Below are 11,703 nucleotides of genomic sequence, written 5' to 3'. Positions count from 1 at the left end.
TCTGTTGAAATATTCTGCTCATTTGAAAAAGTTGGATTACTTTATTACTGAGCTGTAATAGTTCTGTGTATTCTAGATACAAGCTCTTTATCAAATACTTGTTTTGCAGATATTTTCTCCCAGTTTGAATCTTCCCTTTTCTTTTTCTTGACAGTATGTTTTGAAGCACAGAAGTTTTAAATTTTAATAAATTCCAAAATCAGTTTTTTCTTTTGTATTTACTTCTTTTTGTGTCCTAAGAAATCTTCACCTAATCCAAGTTCACAAAGATTCTTTTTCTCTCGTGATTGACTTAGAAATTTTATAGTTTTAGGTTTTACATTAGGTCTGTTAATATATCTAAGGTTAATTTTTGTGTAGGGTACTATGTAAGGTCAACACTCACTTTTTAAAATGTTAATCTCTTCTTAATTTTTAAGGAGTGAAGTGTAGAACTAGGACTGTCCCTTTCTTGCCACATGGTGAATCAAGATTATTTTGATCATAGACTTGATGGAATTTAATTGAATATTGACTTGGAAAAGTATTTCCTCTCCAGTTATTTTTTTATATCTATAACTACATCTATACTTACATCTATGTCTTTTCTAAACCCTAGACAATCTTCACACTTCATCATTTAGAAATAAAACCTCAAACAAAAAAAGAAAAAGGCAGCTATAACAAGAAGGTTGAGAAGGAATTTCATTCCAGTGTACTTTAATTCATTCCAGAATCACTGAGATTCAGAACATGCTGTGCTATGGGTGAAAAGCCTTTCTAATAATCAAATGTAAGGTGGCAATGAATGTGTCTCAGTTGGAGTCCCTTGGATTTAAGTGCTTTCAGTAGGAGAGCATAAAAAATGACTTTCAGTAGGGTGCCTGATAAGTTGTTAGAATCTGTAATACATGCTGAGATTACTTCAATACAGGCTGTAAAAATAAACTATTAAATAGAAGACAATTTGACAGAGGAAAAAAACTTTTTCAGTAGTTACCACGACATTGAGGAGGTTTTTTGTTTGTTTTTTTATTGTGAGTTAAGTACTTAGAGACAGGAAACAAAGGGCAGGAATAAATAAGCACTTCTCTAAGTGGAGAATGATAGTGGGGACATTCTCTAGCAATTGCTTTTTTTACTTTGGTTTATTATTATTAACATTTTAGCAAATTGTCTGATAATAAAATCTCTACTGAAGTTAATATCAATATAAGAGATGTTAGGCTCATGGAAATAAACTTACAGATAAATTCTCAATTATGTGAATGTAAAAACCCTGACAGATGAGGTTTAATGTGTATGTACAGGTAAGATGTCTATTTAAAGGGGAAAAGTGTAGAACTGATGGCTTCAAGGTATTGGTTATAACCTAGGAAAGCAACCTAGAAATGATTGTAGTCTGCTCCCCAAGGCACCAATCCAGTGGCCTGCCTCATGAAGAAAATTGGAAACAAATCAGAAAGCGTCATTTTACAATTGTCTAAGAACTGGAATACTATAAATTCTCCAGGTCACCACTCCTCAGACAAAATAGAGCTGAATGAGTCCCAGAGAACAATAAGTACAATGATCAAGGGGTTTCTATATGAATATCGATTCAAGAAATTCGGATAGTTTAGGCTAGAAACATGAAAGCAAAGAGGGAATACGATCAAAGCCTTGAAGTTGTCAGGTCTACTGCTAGGTAGAACACAGGCTTGTTCACAAAATCACAGAATACAGAACTAAAAACCCCTGGTGCTTGACATACTGTATGTAATATAGCTTTTTAAACTATTACTTTATAGATAAAGCAGTACATTTAGTGAGTGCAATTTCTTTAATGGTGAGTTAGGTCCGAACAAATGAGTAGTTTCTGGGAGTATGATTATTGTTGTTGGTAGAGCCACAGAGCAAAGAACGTTTAAGTAATACTTCTGACCTTTAAGAAATTAAATGTATTACTTTTTCCCAGTAAAACCGTAATGTGTATTCATTATAGAACTTCAAAAATATGGATTAAAAAGTAAGTACCCAGGCTTCCCTGGTGGCGCAGTGGTTGAGAGTCCGCCTACCGATGCAGGGGACGCGGGTTCGTGCCCCCGTCTGGGAGGATCCCACGTGCCGCGGAGCGGCTAGGCCCGTGAGCCATGGCCGCTGAGCCTGCGCGTCCGGAGCCTGTGCTCCGCAGCGGCAGAGGCCGCAACAGTGAGGGGCCCGCGTACCGGAAAAAAAAAAAAAAAGTACCCACACTCTCACTGAGAAATACAAAGAAAATGTAACACTTTAATCTATTTCTCCCATGTATTTCTTTTGTATCTCTGTTCATACTTTATATACAATTTTTTATGGAATATTATAAAAATAATTTCCTATTATTTTAATATGATATTTTTGTGCCCATAACCTTAATTTCATGGACATACTATAACTCACATAATCATTCCTCTATTTCTCAGCATCTGGGGTCTTGCCAAACCAAACTGAACTTTTCTAGAGTGACATTTAGACAGTGATGATTATTCAAAAATAATCCCTTAAAGAGATGTCAGAAGCAGATCAGGAGAGTGGAGAATTAGAGGACATTAGGTTTTTGCAAGGTGCCTTAAAAATCTATATTATGTCAATTATTAACTATAGACTAAATATGCCAAAGAGATTTGTAATATGATTTTTAATTTTATTTGCATGCTACTGGGATTAATAAAATAGAAACTCATTTTAAAGTGACATGGAATGCCGAGTAGCTTTCTCTTATGCATTGTGTCAAAAGTGCAATCACTAACATGAGAGGAGTTCATAATATTTTTAATTAAAAAGAGATTTTCATGCTTATAAAGACTAAGTAAAATTGCTCCGTAGTTATCTTTTGAGTGTGAATACCACAGCTAGTGATACTTTTACTAACAATTTCTTTGAAAGCGGTCAGTATGATTGCTTCAGTATGGTTTGAGACAATTATTTTCTCTTAACGTACATTATTTGAAGAAGGTAAAAGAAGGAAGATAAACAATTTTACCAATCCAGCGAATGCTTTTCTTTGGAGAAATATGAAGATGAATAACACAGTATCTTTCCTCAATATAATTATTATATAACTAGGGAATCAAAATATACAGAAAAACATAAGTAAGATTTCTATAATAAACGTAACAGAAAGAGAAAAGAGAAACTGGAAAACTTCATGGAGGAAGTGGGATTTAAGTTGCATGTTGAAGGATGGGTACAACTCATGCAGGTCAATAGGAAGATTGTAAGTCTTCTTTTGGGAGAGTAGGTAACGAAACGCACGGTGGCAGTAATGCCATGACATAACTAGGGGTATTAAAAAATTACTTTGGCTGGACTGGGGAAATTAATTCTGGGAGGTAGTAGAAAATGGAGATGGAAATAGAGATGGAAGATGGATGAACGATTTTAGACTTTATCCCCATGTATAATGGGGCCCTTTGAAGAGTTATTTAATAGTAAGATGATAAATATGATATTTGTAGATGACTAAATCTAGTAGTGATGTGTAATGGATTGGAGTGAAGAGAGACTGAACACAAGAATACCAGAAACAGTACAGAGAGATGAGGAACTAGGGAGACAAGGTCATTACACATGTGGATGAATGTACTGTTATAGCTTGTATTTCCCAACAAGGCTAGGTCCACCCAGGAACCCCATTCTATTATGGGTGTGATTTGCCTTATCTACCTTTTTTGAACACCAGTAAAGTCACTGGGATTTCTCACAGCATTATAGTCTCAGGGTAGTCAAACTTCTTTTATGGTGTCTGTCTTCTCCCAGTGTGAGTTTTCTAAGAAAACCAGGCAGAACCTGCAAGTTTCCTATGATGTAGCCTGAAAAGTCATGAAGCATCATTTCTGCCGTGTGCATTTAGTCAAAAGTGAGTCACAGGGCTAGCCAAGATTCAGAGGGCGGGGGGTACTTCACTGGAGCATGGATACTGAAATTCAGCCGGAGACTCATCACCAGTTCCTTGATGAGGGTCCAGTCCCTCCCTGTTCCCTGGGCATGATTCTGTACCAGTCTGTGATCAATAAGGGAAGTGGAACCACTGTGAGTTGTTATAGGACTAAGGGATTTATTATGGGGAATAGACATTATGCAGTTGTGGCAGCTGGTTGAATAAATTTCTGTAAGGCTGCTGCCCCTCTGTCTGGTGGTGGTCTGAAGTTGTGGTCAGCTGTTAGAAAGAAAAACTGGACCCAAAGCAAAGGATGAAAAAATAGAATGTGAGAGGACATACTGGACCCATGAGGACAAACTTCTGTCTCTCATTTTCTCCAACCTTGACAATGCAGGTCCTTTATAGAAGTAGTGAGAGACGGCCTCTGAGAAGCAGAAAGAGAGCCAGTAGGAGCTGGTGGAGCTATAGGCGCAGTTGCTGCCCCTTCCCAGCAAGCCGAGCCAGCAGATTAGTGATGGAGTTCACAACCTCCAGGGATACCTGGTACCCACACTGAGCTTCCCATTTGCAGCTTCACTTCAGCCTTTCAAATCTCACACAAACTTCTCTTTTGGCCGTGTCTACACCAGAAACGTACAGGGAAGGGATTCTGGGAAACGTAGTTCTAGCGTAGTTACGTTAACATTAGTACAAACCTCCATAAAGTTCTTCTTTCCTCCAATAATACAAAACACTTCCTGTGGCTGCTGTGAATGTCTCTGCATTGCACGGGTGGGGTGGACTTTTGAGATGTAATTGGCTTTTGACAACAAAAAAATGCCTTCTTTGGAGATAGTTACTTAAGAGCGGCTCTCTTCTTTGTTTAGATATTTACTGATCTTTGACTGTTTCCTTTTTCTTGCAGCAACTGAGATGACACATTTTGCGTAAAGTGCCTCATCAGGTAATTGATCTATTTCTACTTTTATGTAAGTTTGTATGGAAGGTATTTTTAAAGATATTACTGTGGTTAGAGCTACACTGAGTGTTTGGCTTAGAATGTTCTGTTATGAGGAAACAATTTGAGTACTGTTTTACCGATCAAGACCTAGCTGCAAGGGTCTTTTAATTCCTAGTACTGTTATAACAACTCTCTCTAAGCAAGAAAAAGTAGGTGAATCAATAATGCTTAGACCCTCCCTCCTATAAGCAGATCTGAGTAGGAAATGAGCCAATGAGAAGTAAGCTCAGCATTTTTAAAAAATATTCATTTATTTATTTAGGCTGCGCTGGGTCTTAGTTGCCACATGTGGGCTTCTTAGTTGCAGCATGCATGTGGGATCCAGTTCGATTGAAACCGGGCACCCTATTTATACACAGATTCCCAGAAAATCCTACTTGCTTTAATATACACACATATGTTAAATAACTAGCAAAAACTAGCAAGTAGCTTCGCTGTTAGAAGCAAAAAACGCAATAATTCTTTCATGTGGACATCAGTAAGTAGCCTTGCCAGGGCGAGGCCTCAAAAAATTGCTATGAAACTCAGAGTTGTTCCTCTCCATGGAAGTCTTTAGTAGAAGGTGAAAGATTTATTCAATCTGAAGAGAATTTGATATAACAGGAGGAGATGGAGCAGTGAGGAACCGGCCCTGACAGGCGTGCAAGGGCCGTGTGCCTTGGTTTCAAGGCAGAGTGGTTGCAGTGGGTATATCGTGACCCTTTGAGTTGAATGTTAACGATGCAGAAGTCCGACCTGACCTCTGAATTTTCACTAGACCAGAGCCTTGGCATCAGGGCTATCAAATCATGGTCCCTAAAGTGTCTTCTTCATGGTATCTGCTATAGGAGAAGACAGCTGGGACAAAGGTTGAGAAAGTGGGGGGAGAACAATAGTGTCACTTTTTATTTTGTCTGCAGAACCCATTTCACTTTTTTAAAGTATCTGCTGTCGAATGCTCACTTTGCTCTGCCCTCCTGCATGGTTGGGAGGACTCAGATAAGCTTTTCCCCATCCTTAATTTCTCTAGGTAGCTCAGAGGTATTTGGAACAAGATTGCACTGAGAGCCCTTATTACTGAGTTTTGATCTGTTCCTCTGAGAGGACCTTATGGATTTCAATTGTTACTGTGAGAGAATGTTCTGGATTCAATTGTCACTCTGAGAGAACATTCCAGATTTGAACACTGGAAGCTTTCTTCAAAACTGTGTTGATTTTCATTATGATGTCATCATTCTTTCTTTAAGAAAAACATAGAATAATGAGAAAACGTGGCATAAGAGACAACACACAGGAAATTGAGTCTTGGATCCTAATAGCTTTATGACTTTTACTGATTCTGGGGCTTGGTTTCCTTATTTGTAAAGCCGGTTGCACTAATTATCGCTGTGGAAGTAGATTTGGTGAGAAGGTGAAAATTATCTAAAAGAAGTGTGGTCCAAAAATGTGGTTTATTCCTTCCAAGCGTACTTGTGTTTTACCTCTATCTGGTGCTCTGCTGGTTGAGAATCATCATGGTCTGAAAAAGGATTGCTTTCCTCTTCAACACTCCACAGCTTCCCATCTTCATTCATCTCTTAAACCTAACACTATCAATATGTGTATCACTGCCCCTTATCTCCACTTACCTGATTCTACTTGGGAAGAAGAAAAATGAATGGCAAAAATAAAATTATAAAGTCATGTGGAGAATTGTAATGTTGGTGACATTCTAAAATTCTAGGGACGATTATATCCTTTTTTAGTCTTCTCTTTAAAACATTTCCAAACTTACTTCCAATGTAAAAAAATAATCAGAGAATAGACATCGAGTGGATATATAAATGGCTTATAAAAGTTAACGCAGGTGAAAATCATCCTTTCTAAATGCAATGTAACCATCCTTCCTAAAGGCAATTAAAGTTATTTTACTTTTTTTGTGATTGCAAGAGTATTCAAATTATCCTTTATATATCAGATTCTTTTTTTTTCTTTTGGGCCTAGAATCTTTAAAAGATTAAAACAGGAAGATTATTTTAATGAACGTAGAGCCAAAGCTGTGCATTTCACGAAGCATCTTTGCACTGTGAATAAACCCAATTCTTTATGGCTCTTTATGGATGTTGTGAGCAGGGAACACTGTTGGTTAAAGTTTGGAAAGGTTAGCGAGGGGAAGGAAAGTGAGGTTATTCAATTAATTATTATTTCCTGTCCTTCATCTTTAAATATTTAGTGATTACAAAGAAAACTCAGTTCTAAATAGAAAAAAAAAAAATCAATCCATACTAAAATAACCTTTCTATTGGTTTTTGATATGACATAGTATATCATATGGATATACTATGGATATATCATGGATAATTACTTAGAAATAGATATCCATGGATATCACATGGATAATTACTTAGAAATAGCAAAGTAATTTTCAGCTGTTTTATGTCAGCTTCTCTATAACCAAAACACCCAATTTTTTGCTCAGTTAGGTAGATCCCTCCTTAACCAAAAAAGTTTCTGTCAGATTCAAAACCAAAATGGAAAGTAAGAGAGGATGATCAGATTCATTTCTATCTGGCAGACACTTAAAACTGACTTTCTTCTAGGCCTTAATCTTTTTTTCCATTTCACATCTTGGCATCTCAACACTTTGCTATCTAAAAAACAAGACACATTCCTTCCTTTCCCAGAGTACTAGAGTGCTTTGCTCCAGAAACGTTGGAAGCATTGCTTCCAAATGCTTAGCTCCTCTTTCCTGTACTTGTTAAAACTTTCAGCTGGGATGCCAGTCTGACTCCAGGCCACAAGAGTAGTTGGGCCAGTCACAGAGAATTATGTCAGCACCGGCATGCATTGTCAGGAAGGGCATGTGTGGCCTGATGCTGACACAGGTGGGCCTCCAGATAGCCTCTTTCTTCATGACCATGGCTACGTCTTAACTGTTCCCACCCAATGTAAATCACAGTTGGGGCCTTGGGCTAATTCTGTGTGCCTGTGAACATGTATTATTTACCTTGAAACTATGTATGTAGGATCTTTCAGGGTTGAAAATTATTTTCGCTACTGGTTGAGGACTTTCTTCTTTCAGTGTTGAACCTAATTCTTGCATCTGATTCTCAAATAATCAGATGACAGTTCTATAAAATGGGGATTCGTTTTGGCAAAACTGTAAGCTCAACATTGAAATGCAGCTGTTTTTGCTTCTTACAGTCTAGTTTATATCCAGAACTTAGTTGATGCTCCAGAAGTTAAAATAGATGTGAATTAGCAGCAGAACAAGTAACATCAGACTTCGCTTTGTCTGATACGAACTGAATTAGTGATTAATTATGTTTAGAAAGTGATTTGAGCAGCTTTGATGATCATGAAGTATCTATATGGGTGTTTCTCACAAGGAAAGTAGGAGTTGTAGTGATTCTAACCATCACAAAGTAACTGGGGTGGTATTTGTAAGAGAGTTTAAGATCCAGTAGCATAAAATGATGATTGTGTATTAATCAGAGAATATCACCTCCAAAAAAAGGGGCCATACATAAGCAGAATAGATAGTAACCCAAGGAAGTCAGAGTGAAATAACCTTATCTCTGTGGCTAAACTAAGGGTGGGGATCTCTAATAAATGGTGGAAACGGGACAGTTATACTGAGCGCTCACCTGCTGGCCTTTGCTCCTCATTAGGCCTCTGACACGAGTGCTGGTGTCATATTTGTGTGTCCGTGTGTGTGTGTACACGCACACATATTGGGTAGCCCCAAGAAGAAAACCAAAGCAAGAATAGATTTGGCATTAGGTAACGATTAATTCAGAAATTAATTTTTCTGCATTGCAATCTGTTGGCTTTTTGTATTTTAAAGTTTGCTATGTGTAGGTCAGTGAGGGAGTTGGTAATTGGAAATGGACGTCTGAGTAGGGGAAGGGAGAAGTGGTCCATAAAGACTTCTAGGAGGACATGATTCTTGAGTTGAATCTTGAAATATTATGAGGATTAAATCTGGCTAATATGGGAAGGAAGAACATTTTAGGTTGAGGAAATGACATGTAAACAAATACATAAAACGGTGAGTGAGAGTGATCATTTGGGCAATAGAAAATAGGTAGGGAAAGGGTATGGGGTATGACAGGAAATAATATAAGATGGAGACAGAAGTCAGATGATGCAAACCCATGAGTGGTGTGCTCCAGCATGCTGAATTTTACCCTGAAAGAATGGGGAACCATTTAAGCAGAAGGACATAGTCATACCCTGATATGACTTTGGTATAAGTGTGGAAGATTGATTAGAGAGTATCAAGTTGGAATTAGATAAGTTATAATAATTTACAAAGGAAATGATAAGGCAACAACATTCTCCTAAACAAGTGCAAAAAAAAATTGTTATCAAAACTTCCCAAAGGGGCTTCCCTGGTGGCGCAGTGGTTGAGAGTCCGCCTGCCGATGCAGGGGACACGGGTTCGTGCCCCGGTCCGGGAAGATCCCACATGCTGTGGAGTGGCTGGGCCCGTGAGCCATGGCCGCTGAGCCTGCGTGTCTGGAGCCTGTGCTCCGCAACGGGAGAGGCCACAACAGTGAGAGGCCCGCGTACTGCAAAAACAAAAAACAAAAAACAAAAAAACCCTTCCCGAAGTAAATATTGGAATAGTTCATTTTTTTGTGCTTTTATGTCAAAGCAATATTTTGGTTTCTAACAATGATAGTTTAAATATATTCCTAATTCATTTTCATGTGTGTTAGAAATGATGAGTAAATATGCTAAGTAGTTATGGAATTAATATTTTGAATGCTTTTGTGATTCTTAGATGTATATGTTTTTGCATTATTATTTTCTGAATTTCAGAAATATAATTTCAATGTCATTCAACTTCATTGAAGATGTACAAATATCCCAAGAGACCTCTTTTATTCTAATTTCTTTCAGTTTTGAGTCTTTTGCTCAAGTTGAAAAAGGTAAAAATTTTCAGATTTCAAAAAAAACAAAAATTAAATAACACAAATCTAACATGTTTGTCTTCCTGTTTCCTTCAAATCTAAGAAATAGATTGATATGACTATTTAAAAACCAGATAGTATTCCAGTACCACTTAATGCTGTTAAATAAAGCTTGACATTGAAATGAAAAGGGCCCTCTTAAAAAGTGAAGTTTTTTTTTTACTTCTTAGAAGATATAATAATTAAATAAGACTATTTCATATACTGTAAAGGATTTTGATTTTCTAACTGCAGTACACTTTGTTTCTTTGATAAGTATTTACATTTGAGAAGATTTCTTTTGTTTGTTTTGTGAAAGTATTAATTCTGAAAACAGGTATGGTTATTATTTATATTTAGGAAAACCTCACACAAAAAGTGAAACTGTCAATTTTTGTTTACATTCTCAAGGAGTAGTTCTTTTCATAAAAAAGGTGTTTGAACGGATGTCTAAATGTTAATATATTTTTAAATGCAATGGGGGCTTACAAGAATATTTCGACAGCTAATAGAAGAAACAAAGTACAAAATCATGGAATGCCTGGACAGCACATACCATTAGTCACTATCTGCTTGGCTCACGTATATATTACTTATTTTGTGAAACCACCAACATGTATGACACCAACATATGTTTACCATATGCTTTCTTATCCTTGAGTTTGTTTCCTGAATAGTACACACTGTCCTTAACACAGAATGTATTTAAAATATGGTAAATGGGTCATCACGATAGTAATTCCAAACAAATTCTGCTAAAGGACAACAAAATATAACATCAAGAGATATAGAAGAGATATTCTTTCACGAAATGAGACCCCCATTTCCCTTAAATTATTCCTCCTGTCTATGTTTTGGTATTTTCCATTGAGACACTTTGTCCTTTAAGACAGAGATTTCAGCTTAGCATTTTCCTGAAGATTTGTAGGAGACTATAAAAGACTCCAAATAGGAAATGTTTTATCCATACTACGTACTTTTTCAGATCCATTGTAAACACACAGGCATATCAGGGAGAAGTGGGCCTTTGTGGGTCTCAGTCTTTTTTTTTTTCCTGAAAACAAGCTTTAAGTAGGGCTGTATCAAAATTAGGTGCATCCAATCACCATGGAAATAGTTTTGTAATTGCTTCCTGGAGGAGCTGCAGAGACACTTGTAGTCATATATATATATATACACATGCATACATACACGTGTCAAAGTTTTCCAAATTTGGCCTCTTTTGGAACACAATACCAAAGGCTAAATCCATTAACCATGGATAGAACAGAAATCTCTACACAGCAAAAGATCTCTGAGACTCAGCCAGTGACTTCCTAATTTTAAACTATAGCAAAGTTCAAATTTGTCCAAAATTTAACTTTTTAGGTAAACAATTTTTACAAAAATCTTATAAAAAGACTATCAAAACCTCCCTGACTTCATGTTTAGCCTTAGAGACTGAAAGCCTTGGTGAAGGAAAGGAATGAAATAACATAAGAGAAAGGGGGGGGGGGGAATAGGAGGGAACAGAGAGTAAGTAAAGAGAGAAGAGGTGAGGCTTCTCACCAGCAAAGGACTCAAGTGTCAAACTAGAGTTTATCTACCTCTGGTCAAAGGATCCAGCCAAAGGGAGACCTCAAACCAGAGGTAACTTGCTGGTAGAAGGAAGCCATAAAGATGTTCTGTCTGGCACAATTTGATATTTTCAATGAAAGAACTGCCCTTTAAACTCTTCATCTGTTTCTTTTGTTATTTGGTAAAAATTTCTCCACCTGTGTCTATACACGAAAACACAAATAACCAAGCCACACGATGGCATCTTGCCAATACATTTTATGAATTTATTTGCACTTATTTTGATTTGTGAACTCATTTTATGTTTTAGGGTTTTAAAAATGTTAATATGTCCCAGGCTCCCAATTTAT

General features: G+C 37.0%; 1 non-coding gene across 1 annotated transcript; it reads right to left on the bottom strand.

The window, feature by feature from the left end:
* Positions 1-5,364: 5,364 nt before the first annotated feature.
* LOC117201244 (U5 spliceosomal RNA) lies at positions 5,365-5,480 on the bottom strand. Its single transcript, XR_004483244.1, has one exon. It is a non-coding gene; the product is annotated as a U5 spliceosomal RNA (small nuclear RNA).
* Positions 5,481-11,703: the final 6,223 nt, after the last annotated feature.

The sequence above is a fragment of the Orcinus orca genome, chromosome 4, assembly GCF_937001465.1.
Source record: "Orcinus orca chromosome 4, mOrcOrc1.1, whole genome shotgun sequence".
In the NCBI taxonomy this organism is placed as follows: domain Eukaryota; kingdom Metazoa; phylum Chordata; class Mammalia; order Artiodactyla; family Delphinidae; genus Orcinus; species Orcinus orca.
This window is presented reverse-complemented; position numbering and strand designations above follow the sequence as displayed.